This window comes from Anthonomus grandis, chromosome 18 (assembly GCF_022605725.1).
Source record: "Anthonomus grandis grandis chromosome 18, icAntGran1.3, whole genome shotgun sequence".
Classification (NCBI taxonomy): Eukaryota; Metazoa; Arthropoda; class Insecta; order Coleoptera; family Curculionidae; genus Anthonomus; species Anthonomus grandis.
The window spans coordinates 2,176,370-2,192,629 of NC_065563.1; the positions used below are offsets into that span (position 1 = coordinate 2,176,370).

General features: G+C 33.3%; 1 long non-coding RNA gene across 1 annotated transcript; it reads left to right on the forward strand.

The window, feature by feature from the left end:
• The first annotated feature begins 12,736 nt into the window (after positions 1-12,736).
• Positions 12,737-13,454, forward strand: LOC126746724 (uncharacterized). Its single transcript, XR_007663962.1, has 3 exons — positions 12,737-13,056; positions 13,113-13,196; positions 13,252-13,454. It is a non-coding gene; the product is annotated as an uncharacterized LOC126746724 (long non-coding RNA).
• Positions 13,455-16,260: the final 2,806 nt, after the last annotated feature.

A 16,260-nucleotide genomic window follows, 5' to 3' on the forward strand; every position in this document is an offset into this window, starting at 1 on the left:
GAAAGATTTAAGAACTTTACAGACATACAATTTTTAGCGCTAATTGAATGCAATAACTTTATAAAATTTAGAAAGATATTTCCTGAAGATTTGTTGGCAAACCTAGTTAAAAATTACAAAATTTTTGAAAAGAAAAGACTTGCGTTAAAAACTGAACTGAAAATAATATTTGGCGATGAACAGTTTTCAAGCTGTAGTCCACAACAAATATTTAATATTCTCACAAACTACCTAAAAGATGTTTTTCCGTATACAACTAAACTTATTATGCTCATATTAACTTTACCTATTGCAAGTGCAAGTGTGGAAAGACATTTTTCTTGCCTTAAGAGAATAAAGACTTACCTTCGTAGTACTATGAATCAAGGCCGGTTATCTGACCTTGCACTCTTGTCAATCGAAAAGTCGCTTATTAATGATATGACTAGTTCCAAAACAGACGAAGAGGACTTTATGAAAAAATTATAAAAACTTTTTTAGTAACTAAAAATCGAGCCCTTGAGTTAGTTTATAAAGTTTAATTTGTTAGCTTATTTTTCTTTTAAAATGTGTTATTTAGGTCTGGTATAGAGGTAAATTTTTTGTTTGTTTTCGCGTGTATTAAATACATTACCATAATAAATAACTGTTATAAACGTTGTATTGTTCGAAACTTTAATTCTTTAAAATGCTTTATTTCAACTTAAATCAAGGTAAGTAGTACAACTTTTTTTTTCCAAAAACTAACAAATTTTTAATGAAAGTTTTGTTGGAAATAAATAATCTAAAAAATCGCGGTTGCTTATAGCCTTATTCTGCAAAAAGGAGTTAAAAATATTTAAATAATTTAAATGTGGGTGTATTAAATTTTTGGTCGTTTTATAATACCTGTTACAGTCCATTGTTTTTAAATTATATAACTTGAAAATATATTATAGTTAATTTTTGGGGTTCGCCTCACCTACCAAAACCCTCCAGATCCGCCACTGCTAAGCATACAATATTTGAGTGTCCACAATGGATCATGGTCTGCAAGCAGATTTTCCTAACTTCTTACAAAAAAAAGGGTTGGGTTGGGCTGGATTCCCCCTCGGGGAGCTGCTGGACCTTGTCGATTGGTGGAGGGGGCTCAGACAGCCGTCTAATTTCGAACGTCATTCCGAGCGAGGTTGGATGTGTGTCTGCTAAGGACAGCTCAGGCGTTCCCGGAAACGCTTCCTACTTACCTTACCTCGATTTTATTACCGATTACCTTTTAAGTTTCCGTCCTTATTCTCCCGCTCCCTGAGAGCGGCGCTTTATCCCCTCTGACGCTATTAGGCTTTCGGGTCTAGGAGGTTCCCAAATTTCTCCATCCCTAAAACCAAACAGTATATATTAAAAAAAAACTCAATACCAATTCAAGGTGTGGGAACCGGACCGAGCAATGCGTGACACGGGGTAAGCCGTGTCGTGACCGGACCACCATGGGTCACTTGTGTGCAAATCTATGGACGCTTTAAAGACCTCCTGACACCGGTATGCTGAAGGCCGGGTCAGTATCACAGCAGCAGTACTCGTTGGAAAATATGGAAGCTAATAAACATCAAAAGAAAGGGGGGAATTGAGTGAGGAAAAGTGGAAAAAGATACAAATATCGGAGCCTGGCACAACTGCTGAATTAGAACGGGATCTAGCATTCGGAAGAAGAAACTCCATATGTAGGACACCTCCTATGAGTGGCAAAGAGAAGGCCGATATCTTTGCAAGGGAGAAGAAATCTGCAGGCAAGTCAGACAATGAAACTGAGGAAAAAGCAAAACAACCAGATGAATCTAGCAAAACAAAAGAAGGGGAAGCAGCCCAGATTGGACTATTTTTTAAAACCTGGAGGCTAAGGAGCAATTCAGCCAAATCGGGAACTAAAAGAAAGAGAATGGAAAGCAGTTAAATAACGGCGCCTAAGGATCCAGAGTGCATTGAGATCCTCGCAATACAGGAGGCGATATCTGAAATAACAAAGATTAGCAAAAACCTAACGATCTACTTAAATGACAAGTATAACACAAAACGAGAAGTGAAAGAGAGTATAACCAGGCTAGAGAGACAGGTCGAAATCCTAAACAGGGGTATAATTAAAAAATTGCTTGAGGGCTCTATATTAAAAGCTGATCATATGGCCATTATAATGGAACGGAAAGATGAGAATGAAACACATAGTAAGAGAGGCCGGATAGAACAACATTTGCTGGAAAACTTTCAGGAACTGGAAAATGAAGAACCTATAATCTGTGAAGGAGGGTCTATTATCAGTCTGGAAGAAACCATAAATATTAGAACCGCCTCTGATTCAAAGCAACCGAGAAGAGCAAAGTTACATCGGTGACTGCTATATGTACTACGAAAAGGGAGAGGGAGACCTAAATAAACTCGCATTTCAACAGCTTTCGGAATGGAAAATAAGCCTAAAGAATGCTAATGCAAAGGCATCAAGCCTAATTGTCGCCGAAACCGTGATGAAAAATGCTGCAAAAAATAGCAGAATGCGTCTTTAATAAAGAAAATATAAGTATAAAAATTATAAGTAATGCGCCAGAAAGACAAGGAAGTCGTAAAAAGAGAAATGACGCTATAATCGTAGCGAAAAAAGAAGGAGCGCCATATGCGGAAATGCTTAAAGCCATTAAATCACAGCTAGGAGATGAAGAAACGTCAAAAGTCAAACAAGTGCTAAAAACTAAAGAGGGAAATCTGCTGATCAAAGCAAATAAAAAGCAATAAAAAAAAGTACAGGCTGTTTTTACTAACTTAAATGTAAGAATCGCATTGGGAGGATCCAGACGAACGGTGGTGATTAGAGGAATGGATGGTATAAGTGATGAAAAGGACGTACAAAGAGCACTGATAGGGAGCGAATGTATAAAATCCCTAGAAAAAGTTTCAATCACAGTGCGCATGACGCAGGAAGGGCGACAGACAGCTACAGTCACACTAGAAGAGCGTTACTCAAAGTGTGTTCCGCAAAGCCCCGGTAGGGCTCCGCAAGCAGTCATAATAAATGAATGCATATATTAAAGTGGACCTGTATCTATCTTTTTTGTATGATTATTAATAAACAATTCACATATAACTGCTTTTGCTTTTAGTTTAGAGTTTAGGGTTCCGTTAAAAATTTAGTTTTTTAAAAGGGTTCCGTCACGAAAAAAGTTTGAGTAACACTGCACTAGAAGACTCAGACGCGAGACTGCTGATTAAAAGGGGTAAAATTAAAATTGGACTATGCGAATGTAGCATCATAGAAAGAGTGGACGTGCTAAGATGCTATAAATGCTGGGAATATAAACATAATGCTTCAAGCTGTAAGTCAGCAGGAAAAGATATATCAAAATGCTGCTTTAAATGTGGCGAACAAGGCCACATTAAAACGGAATGTAAAAATTACATTATAAGATGCCCAATATGCAAAGAAAGCGGTCACGAGGCTGGCGCTGGAGCTTGCAAAAAATTTAGGGAAGCTATAATGACTGAAAAACAAAGAAGAAAAGATAGCTACTAAGTCAGCGAAATTTGTAAAAAAAAAGAAAGGGAAAAGAAAAAAAATATATAAATAAATAAAATGTGTCTTCATTTGTTACAAATTAATTTAAACCGATGCCGACTGGCACACGATATGTTCTGCAAAACAATAGAGGAAAAAAAATAATAAATAATAAAGACTGATATAAATTAAGTAATAAAGAAATGATAAGCTTAAACGATCCAGCATCCATAAAAAATTTATGGATTCTGTTAAAAAACGTTTTATATATGGCGAGAAAGATCTAGACCCGAAAAAATGTAGCTCCATACTACTGGAAATGTGCAACAAGCATTTTAAGCATAAGCGTACCGAAGTAGGGAATAGGAAACCAGTGTACTGGTGGAATGAGACCATAGCAGGAAGCAAGAACACGCGGTTACATAGAAAAAACGGCTCAAACGAAAAAGCATTGAAAAAATTCAGAAATGCTAAGAAATTAGTCAAGGAAGAAATTAAAAAAAGCAAACGCGAAAAGTAGAAAGAGCTATGCTCTGTCTTAAATGAAGACATATGGGGTAAGGGATATAAAATAACAACCAAAAAGCTGTTTGGAACCTCTAGGTCCTGTCAGTGATGGGCCTTTCCGTGATGCCAAGGAAAGAGAGAATCAGTTGTTGGGTATCATGCTTCAAAGAACCATAATGTGTTATATAGTCGCGTTGTGTGTCAATATAATGTGTTAAAAGTCAAATATCTGTCAAAATTTAATAATTGTATTCTTAATAAACTCCAAATACCAAATTTTAACCCAATCGGATCAATGGCAAAAGAGTTACGGTGTCACGTGACCTGACCTCAAATATCAAATATTTGTCAAAATGTATTATTTGCATCCTAAATAAACTCCAAATACGAAGTTTCATCCCAACCGGATCAATAGCAAAAAAGCTACGGTGTCGATTTAATGAAAATCGATTTAGAGATTTATTATCTATTATAGAAAAAAGTTTTATCCAAGTCCTTTGGGAATTTTGGAATTTAGAGCCCTTTAATTTCTTTAACATTTGAATTTTTAATTAATTTTCACAGAATGTTAATATCTGGACAAAAAATTATTAAAATCCGTTAAAAATTTCCAAACCTTATATTGATGAAATAACATGGAGCGCGGACTATAATGTGGTCGCTGGCAACCGACATATGCTGCGTTCTCGATTTTGGTCGCTGGACATCGATCAGGCACAAGTTTCAATCATATGCATACGTATATGTATCAGTGGCGAAGCGTGAACTTTTTTTTCGGGTAGACAAACAATAAAAATCGTTAATTAGAGAAAAATATGTATTCAATATTATTCACTTTAATGAAATACAGAATGAAAGCGCATGAAATATTAACTCAAAGAGAAAAATTATGTAGTGATATAAAACAGAAATAAATAATTACTACTAGCATAAAAAGATAGATAGATAAAAATAAATACTACTTACAAAAAAACAAAATACAATTGCCAATATCGAACAGTCGTTCATAAATAACCATTAATAAAACCTTTTCTATACACCCAAAAATAAAAATACTAATTATTAAATTACTATAGCACGCGCCCCCACCAAATGCAGACACTGAAAAACAAACTGAAGATGTATTGCGGCCGACCAGATCAAGCGTGTCCATAAACAATAACCGTCAGCAGCATAATAAAATAGCTGGTCGACTTCGATAGACAAAAGCTCGAATGTCTTCCCCGCGAGTTAATTTTGCATGTAATAGGCAATAATGGAAATAAATAATGGAAATATGTATGAAAAAAAGAATGACTTTGCTAAATAATAAGACTGATAAAAATATTATAATTTCAATCAAGTTTATATATTGTAACGAAATTCGGAAACACACTTTTATTGTCAAAGTCAAAAAAACACTAACCTAACTTGCCTTGACTGTCGTTTAATTGATTCCAAGGTAAAAACTGACTAAACAATTAAAACTGAATCAATCGTCACGAAGCGCGTCCTTTTTAAAACCCGATGGAACAGTTTCGAAATATTTAGAATTATCTTCATTGTTTTTGCCGAAAGAGACCAATAATTTTAGGAGAATACTGACAGTCAAAGCAAGCAAGTATACAAATTCTAGAAAATTAAGAGAAAATTTAGAAAATTTGTTGGGGCTTTCCCGTCTCAAATGTTTATTTTAACCTCCAAATGTATTATTTATTGTTTATTATATAATTTTTTTACTTACCTATAGCTACATCTAAATGTTTTTTAAGAATAAAATGAAAATACTAAAAATATAAGTAGATATCTTTTTATTTTTTTAACTTTTTAATACAAATATTAATATTATTTATAGATTAGGTCAATTCTACGATCCTTTTTTAAACATTAAACATCAATGACATCATTATAAAAGTTTGAATTTCGTTTAATGTCTTGCAAAAGTTAATTTTCCAAAGAAATTACGGCCAAATTAGTTAATGTTTCCTGTCCTTGAGTGTTTCTTAAATAGGTATGTATTCTTTTTAGCCCAGAGCATTATCTTTCTGCCGATGCACTACTAGCAGGAATTGTTAAAATTAATTTTCTCAAAATCAGTAATTGGGGAAACGCATCACATAATTTTTGTTCATGACAATATCTTATAATTTCGTACGCATTCAGTTTGGAATACTCGGAGGAAAAATATAAACAAACTAATTCGTTTTTTAAACGATAAAAATCAAAGTATTTTCCATATATAGATTTTAAATGCAATAAGATATCATCGGGGAATTTTAATCGAAAAGATTGAAATGAGTCAGTGTTTAAAGTGTTAAAGTTTTAAAAAATGTAACTGGCGAATCTCCTTATATCTGTCAATTATTTCGTTTTTAATGTTGTCAATTATTTCTCGAAATATTCTTTTATAGTGCATTTTTAAATTATCTATGTTTCGAATTTTTCTAGGCTCTCCACAAAATTTAACAATTCTCTCATAAATAAAATTATTCTTTTTGTAAAAGTTTTCGACATAATCAGTAAATTCATCTATTTTTTGTACACAATAGCCTACGTCTATAATTTTCGACTGTAAGATATTATATAAGATGTCAGTTTGTCCAAATATTGTATTAAATATTTCCAAAAAGAAGTCAAATTCAAAATCATGTTTTAAAGCCGATTCATATGATCTTGCTGCAGAAATACAATCACCATCCCAGTCTGCTAAATTATCCATTATCTCACAAAAAATATTAATTAAATTCTCACGCTCCGTGTATATAACATTAACCGTTCGGGAATTATAAACCCATCTTGTTTGCACAACTCGCGGCAATTTTTTCGAACAAAACTTGTTATATAAATCGGATCTTTTGGTGCTTGTGTGAAAAAATGAAGCTAACTTTTTTACCGTGCCAAAAAAGTGTTTGGTTTCAACAACCCGTTCACACGATTTTGACAAGACCAGATTTAAAATATGCGCAGAGCACCATACGTACAAAGCATCTGTACAAGTTTCGCGCACTTTTTTTTGGAACGCCATTTTTCTTCGAAGAGAATACTGCAGCGCCGTCATAAGTTTGAGCTATAAGCTTATCAGAACACTCGTAGTCTTTTAGTAAATCCAGTACAATTTCAGTTAGTTTTTCTGCATTTCTATTTTCCGAAACATCAAAAAATCCGATAAACCGATCAACGACTTCATTATTTTTATTAAAATATCTTAAAATAGCACATAAATATTCTTTACCACTGACATCGGGAGTTTCGTCTATCATTATTGCTACGAATTTCGTTTGCAAAATTTCAGCTCGAACAGTTTTTAAAATGACTGCTGATATACTTAAAATAAGATCGTTTTGGATCCTATTTGACAGTCCACTAAATACGGGTCTGTTTTCTTTTTCGGTAACTGATTGCACGTGATCCGCTAAAAGGCCGTCATAATTACTTAATAACTTAACACATTCTATAAAATTACCTCTGTTTACAGAGTCTACAGACTCAAAATGCCCGCGAAACGGCAATTCCTGCATAGCCAAATAACATGTAATATCTATTAATCACCGCATTACATTAAGATTTCTATCCACCCTTGCATTGTGCCTTTCAATTTCTTCTCGAAATTGATGAGACAGAGCTGTTTCAATCCGAGTTCCACCAAAACTATGCAGAGAAAGCGCGCTGTGATTAGTCGACTGGTCATGTTTTTTTGCTGCATTTGAAAAATTGCTTAAATCGATGTACCCAGTTTTATTTCAAACATTTTTTTTCTTTCCAAACAGTAAACAGGGCCAACAATACATTTTGTTTTTATGGAGACAACCGCAGATCCACACACATAATTATCATACATTTTTTTATTAAATTACCGATCAGACCTCTTTTGTTATTGCTTAATTGTTAATTCAGGGGTAGGCCTACCAATGTTTATAACAGTTTGCTTTTCTGTATATGTCATGCGAATAAAGGGGGAGGGCCCTGTAATAAGTTTCTCTAAGCAGTTAACTGTTTCATCACACATCACACGTTAATTGTTCGGTTGGGAGTTTAATAATCTCGTCAACAGTCTGCGAATGTTTAAAGTTAGTAGACTCCTCAAACCGTAGTCTCTTCTTTGAACTGCTTTCAGGACTCCCTAAAGGCATAGAACGTTTTCTTTGTAAATATGTCCTAGTTGGAGTTTGAACTTTTAAGGTAACCTCATCCTCGCAATTTTCATCATACCTTCTAGGAACAGCGGTATTTTTTAAAAAATGTTTTTTTTCTGTTTTAAAATCCTTATTTGTAAAATGTTTTTCACATAAACGCTCTTTGTATAAGTCTTCAGGACACATACCTATTAATGTAGAATTGCCTAAAATAACACAACAAACATGTTACATTTTCAAATTTTGTTTCCAGATTTGGAAAATTAAAAACTCAATGTAGATATAAGCCGATTAACTCTAATAAAAACGGTTTTTTGACAACTTTGGTAATTATCACATGACAAATAGCTGGCAAAAAGTTGTCGAAGCAAGGTTTTTATTGGAGTAAATCGGCTATTTTTCCAAGAACTTTCTTCCTCACTCGTTTCATGCTTGAATATAAAGGCGTTAGGCCTTTAAGAAAAATATATTACCCTCTGACCTTTGAATGGATCAAAATTAAAATTGTTAGATTGTGCCGTTAAAAAATCTTAGTCATAATTGGGTCAAAATTCGGTCAAAATCAATAAAACACAAAAAAGTTCGGTTGATAGTTTCTCCGAAAATCAATAATGGAGCATTAATCGACACCATTGAAATTCACATGGGATTTTCTATACCAATAATGTCCTGAGCCGATGCATCACGCGGTAAAATGCGAATCACGAATTTACGAATTGGGAATCGTCTTTTTGACATGGACAGTAACATAATTTATCTGAATATTTCCCTCGTGTATAAAAAATGCCATAAGAGGTGTGCAATTATCGAAAAAATACAGCGAAAAGATCCCGTCGTCATGACCACGGGATCTGTTCACCGTCATCGTGACATTTGACATATATTTTACTCTATTAACTTGGGAAATATTGATATATTATTTGACGAGACCTATACATTTAATCGATTAAACTACCTAACATATTTTGAGCATGATTTTGCTTTGGAAATACTTAAATGTACAATAATTTAATAAAAACTCGCGAGGCGGTCGAGGGGTTTTATTTTAAAATAATTGTGCATAAAAGTATTTGCCAAAAAGCAAGATTATGCAAAAACTAGTTTAGGTAGTTTAATCCATTTAAATTTATAGGTCTAGTGGTATACGGCTAGATTATTTCCTGAAATAACTTTAATGGAGTTCAGCAACAAATAATTTTATTCAGTTGTCCATATAAAAATCAGTACGAAAGGTAAAAGTTTAACTGTGATTAAACAGTTCTTGGGATTTAATCACTTATCTTAGAGAAATAATCTACCGAATTACACTCGTGCATCGAAATAAACCTAAAAATGTGTGTTCATTCAAGCATGTTGTCAGTAATTGCACAAGTGCATCAAAATTACCGATAATTTTTCATGAAAGCATGTTGTCAAATAACTGCATACGGTTACTTTCATATTTTGTTAAAGATGTTGGCAAAATATGAATATAAACTCATGCAGTTATTTGACAACATGCTTTCATGAAAAATTATCGGTAATTTTGATGCACTTGTGCAATTACCCCCGAAAATGAAATTGCAATAATGGCATTGACATATTCTAAACTTAAAAATACGATTCGTAATTCGTGATTCGCATCTATATGAAAAAATGTGCCTTAAGATTTTTTTAACGGCACATTTGTACAAAGGAAGAATCCTAAATGGCTGATAAAAATAAAAACCATAAAAAATATAAACCCTCGAAAAATAAAAACAAACACCCCTTTTTATTAGAGAAAACAATCAAAGGTCAGTTTTTTTAAATCACAAATCATATCCCCTAACTTGCCGGAATTTATTATCCACTTATTATCTCTCACACAGTTCTTTATTTTTAGGAAGCCGAAACATTTTTATTTTTTCATTTCTACTGCTAATTCTACAGTCATAAAATTATTGACACACAGGGCCTGACATCTTCCAATAGTGGCGTCCAATTTACCGTTGGTTAGGGGTGAACACTCGATACAGAAAAATAGTCAACTAATTTATTTGGCCACCAGCGATGGTCTAAGAGCCGAGTTCCGTGTGCGATTGTCTAAAGCCGGCTGCACACGGTGTGCGATAATATAAGATATATTATAGCTCATATATTACAAAAATATCGCTTAAGAGCCGAGTAACCGGCAACAACCCAAATAGTTTTCGCGGAATCAAACCGGTCGCGCTCGCTGGGGCCACGCTTTTAGAGATGTTGATTTTCGTTACTTTTGATTACTCGTTACTAATCGTTACTCGACTATTAAGTAATCATTTAAAGTATTCGTTACTTTGATTACTATGATTACTGTACCGATTGTGTTACTTTTATTGGTATTTGCATGTAAAATACCGCTATCGGTACCGATTGACGATAATCATGCACAAAAATTAATAATAAATATAAAAAATAAATAAAAATTTAATTAAAAATAAAAATGCTGATTTGGTATTTACCTATTAATTCCAGCGTCATCATTTGTTAGTCGTTTCGTATCTATACTATGTTTTCGTATAACTCGCATTTGATTAAAAAAAATTAAAACATCTTGTCGAACTTGCATTGTCTTATTTATTTAATGTAACACGACGTTTCGGTTGGTAAGTATCTCCAACCGTTATCAAGTGTAAACTGTTTACACTACCCACTAAACCCCTCCGTAGGCGCCGATATTTACCCATCTTAACTGCTAAAAGTCAAACTACTTTTATACACATATGATTATTTGGGTGGTGCAATTCCTATAAATATAGGCGATCATGCACCTTATTATCTTAAAATTTTTGCGGTCCAGCCCGCAAGCGATTTTGGGCAAAGCCAGGTTTTTGAGATTACCCAAAATGCATAATCGCCGCATATTTAAGAGCCCTCGGAAAAATCGCGCTTTACTAATTAAGTGGAATATATAGCCGCTGTTTATTGGCTGGTCGACGCAACTACCAACTTGACCGCAATTCTTGTTCAAATTGGGGTTGCATTTTTGGTCAAAATCATTTAATCTAAAATCAACTTACCTGAATTTTGTAGCTAGCCCTCTACTCAGTTTGAAGTCCGCTGAGACACGGTGGGCAACACTATGTCCAGCTTCTAAGAAATCAAAAATGTTTGCCCTACATTCTTTGATGTTTTTAGTATCAATTTTTTGTTGATTAGAGAGCAGCCAAAACTGATTGTATTCAACGTCTTTTTTCCTAGATTAAATTAATTTATTAATATAATCGAAAGCCATATCAGCGAAGAGTGAGGTAAAGTCCAGTTCAGAAATCTATTAGAATCTTTGATGTGTCGCAGATGCCGCACTAACTAGTCCGTGCGCCTATGTCATATTTATTGTTGCATGATATATATGTTTAAATGGCAAAATTTTATATTGTCTATCTATGAAATCATTTTAAATATACGTAAAACTCCATGTTTTATACTATTTTTTATTTTTCTTTGGAAAATGTCAATTTTTAAAAAGAAAATAATATCACAAGAAAATAATATCAAAAAATTGACCGCGGACTAAAATCCAAGCATCTTACAAAATATTTTAAACACTTCCAGCACTCACAGACTTGTCACCTCTTTTTAGCCAGTCTATTAAACAAAGATAAAACACCTGCGTTCTGACAATTCCTACTTTAGGCTGTGCAAGTGATTGTGTATCTCTCTCTATCCCACTGAATTTAAGAATTACGGGGCCGTACCCAAATAAATTTTTGGACCATTTTTGTATTATTTTCGTCGTGTTTTTAAAGAGATCTTTACAGATGGGTCTATCGCCTTTAAAATACTTGTTGAATGGGTCTATCACCTTTAATAGTTGGGAGGGGGGCCATGTGAGGTTATTATTTGATGTGTTTTTCCGGTTATGCTTTTTACAAGTTTATGAAAGTAAAGAATTTATAATTTGGCCTGTATTCCTGTAAATTTTTTGCAGTTTTTACTGAGGAACAGTGTTTTTTTATTTGTGTTTGTGGATTTCTTTTGGTATTATACGTAAAGACCTTAAAATGTTTCGACCCTGGAAAAATAGGCAGGAAAATTTGGCAAATGAAGAGGAAAGTGTTTTCCCACGGTCTCCATAAGCCCGCACTTATGGAGACCGTGGGTGTACAAGAAAGACAATAACATTTGTGATAAAAACAGTAAGAGTGATCTGGGCAGTGATTTAGACTTACATAGTTCTGATAGTTCATTTTCTAGTATTGAGGAAGCAAAAAGAAGCAAGGGAAGTAGAAGCTACAGAGGAAATCAAGCAGTTTTAAAAGAACAAATTTATCTAAATATCTATAACAATCTAAGGAATGATACTCAGTTCACAAATGATTGTAGTGCTTTGCAAAAAATAGCGTTTTTAACAGGGGTTCCCTATAGTACAATATGCCTGTAAAAAAAAGGATTAAAGACAGAATAAAAAGGAAAGATGCAGGACAATAAAAGGGACTTGACATGGATATTGGCCAATTTGCGGAAAGGAAATTGGCCAGAAGGAGTCGGAAGGAAAGATGTGTATTCTAAATACAAAAACAATGAGGTTCTGACCATAGAGACACCTTATCGGCAAGGGACAAACATTTCTTAGTCTCAACCTTGCGGAGATACCTGATAAAACTTGGATTTAAGCTTAAGATGGTTAACAAAAGAGCTGCTGTAATAGAATTGTCAGGTGGTGTATAGAATATTTGAGGAAAATTTAAAAAATTTGGGAGGAAGAAAGATCCATATATTATTTAGCCGAAACATGATATGATACATTTATGATTGATGTATGATTTCCATTCTCTGGGAAAAAAGTCCCTTTTTTGCCATAGTAAGAAAACCATATTTTTATTAATAAAACAAGTTTAAAATTTTGTTTTTTACAGCTTACTGCCCCTGTTGTCCTTCAGTGATACAATAAAGACTGCTTCTTCCACCATTCTCTGGGAAAAACCCTTTTTTGCTATGGTAAGAAAAACACTGTTTTTAATAAGAAAACAAATCTAAAATTTTGTTTTTTACAGCTTACTACCCCTGTTGTCCTTCAGCAACACAATGAAGACTGCTTCTTCTTCCATTCTCTGGAAAAAAGTCCCTTTTTTGCCATAGTAAGAAAATCCTATTTTTATCAATTAAACAAGTTTAAAGTTTTGTTTTTTTCAGCTTACTGCCCCTGTTTGTCCTTCAGCGACACAATAAAGTATATATAATGTAATGCTTTAGAATCCATATGCTGATGTGCGAGATGAAGTTGGAATCCATGGCGGCAACAGAGAAACTGTTTCCTTCCTTAATGGAAGAAACTGCTAAAGACAATGGCAAAAAAACAGAATTTACAAAATTTGTATTAACTTTTTGGGCCAGATTCAAAAGAGTGGTTAAATTTATAAAAGTATTTAGTATCCTCACTGTAGTTTTAGGATCCAGTATACTTAAAATGTAGTGTTTTGTATAAGATTTTTAGTTTTTAGTATAAGCATTTATTTTTGTTAATTTTTATCTAATCTCTCCTAATATGCATAATAACTAAATACGAGGCAAACAAATTAATAAATACGTTCAGAATGTAAAGTGTGTTTTTTTTTATAAGTATTTTTTTATAAGTAAAACTTGTGTCTTTTAAAGGCATAAAGTATAGACAGCCAGATGATTTTTAATGTAAAAGTTTATTTTAAAAAATATACTTCCAATTTTCTGACGACATAATTACTTTTTATCAAAAGAAGTTGGTACTAAATATAGAGATGGGGGGTTTTCATGAGTATATTATAATAACATATCATAATATATATTAATTTAAAAAAACTATAATAAAGGACATTGAATATGGCAGCCACAATCCCCATTAATAATCATCACCATGTAAAAACAAATCTCAATTCCCAAAAAAAAGGAAATATATAAAATTTGAAGAGAAACCAAAACATTTTACACTTTTGTGTCAAAAAGTAAATATTTAATGCCTTAATCCACAGAATAAATGGGCCTAAGTAATTTGTCACCGACTCTCTCATTAAACTCAAAAATGCTTTATTGTCAATACAAACATAGTTGATCAATAAAACAAGTTGTAGACAAAGCCAATAGACTACATTAAAGGAATAAAAACGAGAAACTAATTTAAAAGAAAATAAAATTATATAAAACTTTGAAAAATACTTAAATGCTAATCATTAAAAATTCATCATAGTTTAGGTGCTACATAGTTTAGTACGCTTTACTAGCAAGAAATATTTTCTTCCTTGTACGTAGGCTTTTTTCAGTCTTAAGTTGTCTTATTTCTAGTGGAAGTTTATTAAACAGCTTTCTACCTCCATATATGATAGAGCTACGGACAAGTTCAAAATGAGGAATGGGTAGCCTCAACAAATAGTTTTGTCGCGTATTATAGTGGCTTCCTAAGTGGAGTTCCTGTTTATATTTTCTAAAAACTAAGCAAACTGTTTCCAAAATACAACACAGGGTTAAAATATTATGACTTACAAAAAGCGGGCAACATGAATCACGAGGCTTGCACGAGCCCCACATAGATATCTAATGGCCCCTTTCTGGAGTACAAACACTGAACTAAAAAGTGTATAAGTGAACATAAACCCCAAAAGCAAATTCCATATCGAAGGTGCGACTCGATAATCGCGAAGTATGCAGATCTGGCGATGGAGAAATTAAGACTGGTGGCAATAACCCTTAGGGCGTAGCAGCCTGATGAGACTTTTCTACATACATTCACAATATGGTCTTCAAATTTAAGGAACTTGTCTATGGAAAGACCCAAAAACTTACTGAACGGTGGCATGTTGATGGCTTCATTACTTAAACATATATCATTTGTAATACATTTAAGGATATTTGTTTTGGAAACATTAAATGTCAAAAAATTTGCATCACACCAGTCTTTTATTTTTAACAAATCTGCACGTATATTGGCCTCTATTTGAGAAACATCAGAGTCGTGTCAGAGGATGGTGGTATCATCGGCACACCAGTTACCTGCAGTTGTGGCAGATCGTTCACATAAATGAGAAAAATTAAAAGACCAAGTACTGATCCTTGCGGAACACCCACATTTATATTAAGTTCCTTAGACATACCACCATTAAATTTGACAGCCTGGACACGATTTGCAAAGTAGGAACGAAACCACTCAAGGGCAGTTCCCCTGAAACCATAGACCTCCAGTTTCATCAGCAGCACTCTGTGACTCATGCAGTCAAATGTTCTGTTGGAGGAATTATTTATCCTCCTTTGAAAGTAGGTCCACTTAGCCATTCTGATTGAGTTTCTGTAAATCTTGCGGTATCTGTTATAATAATTTAAAAATGTTGCATTGTTCATAGCGTATTTCCTAATGTAAAAAAGGAAGCGCATATTTTTCCCTGATACTCGTAAACCCTTAGTATATCAAGCAGTGTTAAAATTGTTTAATACTATTTGATGAAAGCTATGCAGTGGGTTAACAGTAGTCAATACATTATTCCAACTTGACATATTGCAAAGCAAAGAGACTTGACTTGTTATAAGGGACGGATGGCGCTAAAAACTAAACTTATGAAATTAAAATTTTTGGTTAAACTCATTTAACGTACTTAAATCTTATATTTAAATTAAATATTATCTTGCTATCAACTATCCTGAATTTCTAACTTAATAAAACTAGACCCAAAAATCCCGAATAATAAAGTTTTAAATACAAATAAATTTTAAGGCCGGACCTGTGCAACTTTTCACGCTTGAGTGGCTGTGACTAAGGTCAGGCATTTAACAAAATAGTACGTGGGCGCATGTAGTCACATTTTACGAATTAAATGTATAAATTCTTAAAAAAATGCTTAAAACATTTATTTATTTAATGAAATGATTAAATATCGCTTAGAATATTACTTTATGACTCTTTCCACATAAAATTTTGCGATTTAAACATGCATGTCGTGTGACAATACAAGCAACACCGGCACACGGACTATTTGCGGTACATCAAAGATTCTAATAGATCTCTGAACTGAACTATATGTTTTTTTTTTACGTCAAGGCTGTTAGTAATACAAACAGAAACGAAAATCAGATTTTTACAGTGTAGTTCTGCTCTCAATATATTTTTTTTTTCATTTTTAAGGATTGAATCTGTTTTTAAACTTCTACAATAAAGTTAAGAGAAAAAGTATAATTATATAT